The sequence below is a fragment of the Ailuropoda melanoleuca genome, chromosome 2 (assembly GCF_002007445.2).
Source record: "Ailuropoda melanoleuca isolate Jingjing chromosome 2, ASM200744v2, whole genome shotgun sequence".
NCBI classification, from domain to species: Eukaryota; Metazoa; Chordata; class Mammalia; order Carnivora; family Ursidae; genus Ailuropoda; species Ailuropoda melanoleuca.
Genome location: NC_048219.1, coordinates 142,810,530 through 142,815,485, shown reverse-complemented (window position 1 = coordinate 142,815,485; position 4,956 = coordinate 142,810,530). Strand labels below are relative to the sequence as shown.

General features: G+C 45.0%; 1 protein-coding gene across 1 annotated transcript in view; it reads left to right on the top strand.

Annotated features, from left to right (window-relative positions):
* Positions 1-3,730: 3,730 nt before the first annotated feature.
* WIPF1 (WAS/WASL interacting protein family member 1) overlaps positions 3,731-4,956 on the top strand; it is an 87,025-nt gene continuing 85,799 nt past the window's right edge. Inside the window, exon 1 of the mRNA XM_011226214.3 lies at positions 3,731-3,870. The gene's annotated coding sequence lies outside the window, so the exon portion shown is untranslated. The remainder of the gene's footprint in view (positions 3,871-4,956) is intronic.

Genomic DNA, 4,956 nt, shown 5'->3' with positions numbered 1-4,956 from the left:
CTGTCTGCATCAGGAGTAGCCTTAGTCCCTGAGTCTCTGGCATCAGGCAGAGCTGAATTTGCACGGTGGCCTCAAACTTATCAAGTGTCTCTGGACACGTTATTAGCCTCTTCCACTTGGTTAGCTTGAATGTGGAGTGGGGATCTGTAAAGTGGCAGGTGGGAAGGGCTTTGTCAATGGCTGCCTAAAAAGTCAGTGTAGCCTCTCTTCCAGTCTCATCTGGATGCTGCTGAGATCATTAGGGCACTCTCAGTATCTTAGTGCATCTTACACAGGAGTGGGAAGAAGAGTGTTTAGAATAGCCAAGTTGTGCCTACCTGGACAAAAAGATTGGGCATTTCATCTGTAACTTTGTGAAATATGTCCATGGTGGATGGTAGAACAAGTCTCCATCCATTAAAAGGAAAAATCTGTAAAGCATGGTGCTGCCAAAGCAGGCGTGCGTCATGAGCTGGAGACAAGATCCTGGGCACGGAGAAGGAGTGGTCAGTTCTGCCAGGCTGCAGTCGGCTGGCTTCCCGGAGGAGGGGAGGCGGAATCACAGAGTCCTTCCTGACCTGCCTCTGATCAGTAAGCACCACTACTCCTCATCAGCCCGAGGGAAACCTCACCCTCACGACCCCTCAGCATCAGCACTGGGCTCCTCAGGGATGACGATGGATTCGGGAGACCTTGAGAGCGTGACATAGTAAACATCAAAGGAGTCGGAGTAAACCCAGAACAAAATGGAAACAATTGAACACCTCCCCACACACACACACCTTTTGCCTATATTTAGGCCTTGATGAGAATTTGTGGTTTGAGGTAAAGTAAGAATGTATCCAGGAGTAGGTAGAAATCTTGGGGTTTTTTTTAATGTCTGTAGATGTTACATATCAAACCATTTTCATCAAAATATTTGTTCAGCGGGGGGAAAAAATCAGTGAAAGTAGTTAAATGATGTCTGTGGTCCAAACAAGAACTAATTGGTGGCTCTACTTCCTCCATTCCCAAGACGCCATCAACTGTAAAGTGTACGATCAAATTAACGACAGGGAAAGAGGGGGGAAAGACATGATACTAAATGTACACCTGATTCCAGGAGTGTTAAAAAATGAAGGAGAAAAACAGAACCAACACAAACATGCATTTTTGGGATTAAGGAAGTGTAGATTTTCACTCAGTTGGCGTTTTGGTGTTTTCTTGCTGGTAGAGGTGAAGACTAATTTTATGAAAGCAATTTTAAAAAAAGATTTTTATGAATACACAGGGCAGAACTAATGAAAATTGAAAGCAAAAAATGTTTTTCAGGTCCATAGATTTGTCTTCTTTCATTCTCTTGTCAAGACAGAAAAAAAAATCCTGGACAACTGGAGGGGTACGATACATGATGAGCCCAGAGCATCTTGTAATGCCAGCAAGTAAGACAGCTCAAAAACAAAATTCAAAAAATATTAATAGGAGTGTGTCAGAGGAGCACAGGAACCAACAGAAAGAGCTCCCAATAGTCAAAGGTGAAATCACTTCCAACAACAAAATAAATCCAGTAGGGTTGAATTGTAACCCAAAGTATACACTAAATATCTATGAAGCCATACTGATATAAATAAATGACTGAATAAATTAGTAAATGGGGAGAAGAGACAAATTTTCTGTGCCAGAGAGCTCCAAATAATTTGTATAGATAACTTCACCCTCAAGACTTTCCTTCCAGAGTAGACAGTAAGGAAGGAGAAACCTAACAACCCATAACTCTAGTCTCATTGTGAGAAAAACATCAGAGAAATCCCAATTGTGGAACGTTCTACAAAAAAACCAATACTCCTCAAAACTGTCAAGGTCATCAAAAATAAAGGAAGTCTAAGAAACTGTCTCAACCAAGAGGAGCCTAATGATGAGTAAATGTAGTGTGATGTCCTGGATGGGATCCTGGAACAGAAAAAGGACATTAGAGAAAAAACTAAGGAAATCTAAATAAACTGCGGACTTCAGTTAATAACACTGTATCAATATTGGCTGATTCATTGTTACTTATATATCACATTAAGAGAAGATTTTAGTAGTGGGGAGACTGGGTGCAGATGGGTGGGAACTCCGCTCTCTTCTGGATTTTTCTATAAATCCACACCTGTACTAAAAAATAAAGTCTGTTAAAATTTTTTAAGTGCCAAAATAAATGGGAAAAAAATTCACAGGCCAGGTTAGGGATTTTAAAGGAAAATTATAAAGCATTTTGTTAAAAATTCCACACAGAACGTGGCTTAAGTAGGACAGACATCACCACGTGGTTAAAAACTGGAACTGGCAGTTTAACCCAAACTATGACCCTTTTAAATACATTCAAATGGAGTCATGATTATTTATCATCTGTGTGGTATTTTGTTTTTCCAAGATAGCAAAATTTTACCATTATTCCTATTTCAAAAGCTAGTGTCATGCTTCTAGCCATCTTGACTCAACTGACTAATCTAAATGTACAGTTCAATCGGAAGACCAGCCGTCAGCTGTCAGGCTGGTGAAACGGTTCTGCATGTTTTCAGAGCCGGAAATGCAGCCCTGTGCTGAGACTTCTGAGCTCCACTGTTGTCCAGAGTCCTGATCTCAGGGCTCCTTTCCTTACTGGTGTTCTCACGTGGAAAACTTCATGGGGGAATTACAGGGTAATATTTTCAAGACTTGGAACAGTGAGGCTGTCTACAATTACCTTTCTGAAAAACAAACCAAAAAATCCCTTTAAAAGCATTTTTAATAAAAGAATTAGGCTAGGGTAGCCAAATAGAAACAACTTTGGGGTTTCTGCACTGAGTCAGGTTGTACAAATTGCAGAATATTCCCCTCGGTCCAGGACATGGTTTTACTCCCACACACCACTTCCTACTTCCACAAATTCCGTATGTGGGGACCTCCAGAGAGCTAGCGGAATCGTGAAAGGAGAGAGGAGGGCACTGACCACGGGAACAAGAAGCTGGGAACAGCACCCTGCCTCAGCTCTTCTGATCTCCCCACTGCGGCAGGCACAGAGGGACATGCTGGGGCACTCCCCTGTGCTCCTGCCAGGCCAGGATCAAGGCCCCCCACTGCCAGGCTTCACATACCTCCATGAACCCACCACCATCCCACGGGGAAACCAAAACCTGGCATATTTTGGAGATCATTGCGGGGGTGGGGGGGAAGTCTGCCTGTTATTTAGCCCAGGAGGCAGAGAGTACCATGGCTTTGTTTGCTGAACCAAGAATGAGGGCACCCCGTCTGGCAGCAGGACTGAATAGACTGGATGTGAACTTGAGACTGGCGGGGAAATTCAGGGTAAGGGCTCTTGTCACTGCAGGACCCAGAAATGCGAGCTTCTCCATGGTGGTGCCCTCCAGAGAGAAGCCTGGGGACTTCCTGGGCGCAGTGCCGTGGCCCAAGGCCGGTCTCTCCTGGGCAGTGTCGGGGCCTGTCCAGACGAGAGCAGAGCAACGGGGCTGCGCGGGGAGCAATCTGCCCGTTCTCAGCTCTGCCCCAGCCCCTCGATGAGGGACCCTGGGGCTCCAGAGTCCCCATCTCTCCCTTACCCCCTGACCCCTGCGGGGTTCCAGGTGCCAGGAGTCCAGACCTTATTTTTCCCTGCCTTTCTCCCCAGCTGATCGGCTCTTTACCTGTGTCCTAGGGATGCCTAGCACAAGCTGGGGGACCCCTGCAGGGTGACAAAGTCTCTTTTAGAAGCAGGGTTACCCCAGTGTGAAGCAAGCAACGAGAAGATCTTATCACATGTGACCGCTTAGAGAGGCCGTCAGAGACGGTGCAGTGAGGAAGTATAATGTCACATGCGACACTTACAGGAAACCCGCCAGAAGACTGCAGGGGAACTTGAGAACTTGTCATTTTCGGCGGATTAAAACAACACAGGTTAGTGCCTTCTTTTCCCCCTGAAAAATCTTTCATACCACTCTAAAATACCTAACTGGTTCTCTTTCCTGAAGCTGTCCCTTTTTCTAATGTGAAGAAACTGGCTCTGGCTTTGGATGTGAGAGCCGGGCCATCGCTGGGAACCATACTTTGTTAGAGGAACAAACACCGAGCCATTATTGTGAAAATGAAATTCTCAGAATCTCTTGCTTCCCTCTTAGCCTTTAAAAAACAAATCTTCAGATGTTCATGAAATAACTTATTTCATGGAATTCTGCTAAGCCTCTACTCATGTTTACCTATTAGCACAAATCTGTGAAACAGGACAAATCAGCTTGTGTTCGCAGGCATTCGCGGCGCATTCAAAGGGCGGTAGAAAATGCTGAAATATTGTGGGTGAAAACATGCTGCAAGTCTGGATGCAAGTTTGTTGTTTTTGTATACTTTTAAAACGAATCTTTTGGCTTGTATTTTCTGTTAAAATAATTTCTCTTATTTTTATAAACTTAGCTCCCTTTTGCATTTTTTCTGCCCTCTTCCTTCCTTCCTTCCCTTTTTTCCCCTTCCCTTCTTCTACTAACATAAAGCAGGAGTAGAGAAGAAGGGGTAGGGGGCAGCTTGAATGTGAGATGAGGAAGTCCCCCACCTGCACCCTAGTGTAGGCCGAGCACAGGGGCCCTGGGCTCCAGGGGCGCAGGACCTGAAGAAGCCATGTGGTGGGACCATCACTCGAGCCTCGGGTCTTCAGCCTCTGCTTCCTGTGTGAAGGAAGATTTGAAGAGTCTACAGCAGAACCAGAGGGATGGTTCAAGTGTTGGAAATTAGAGTCCAGAAATGGCTAAATGCTCCAAGGTTATTCATTCTCTGGCCAGCAAGGCACAGTTTGATGAAGAACTTCAAGTCCATAAAAGGTTTTTACAACAGCCTGCTACTTTCAGACCTGTATGAAAAAGGAGAAGGTCTCAAATCTGAGTTAGAGGGAGGGGGTTACTACTTTCTCGGACCGTTAGCGAGCACTAGAAACAGGTAGCCAGAGAGGTGGCTGAATCTCTTTCTGGATGTTTTTGCAAACACGCTGGATTTCTT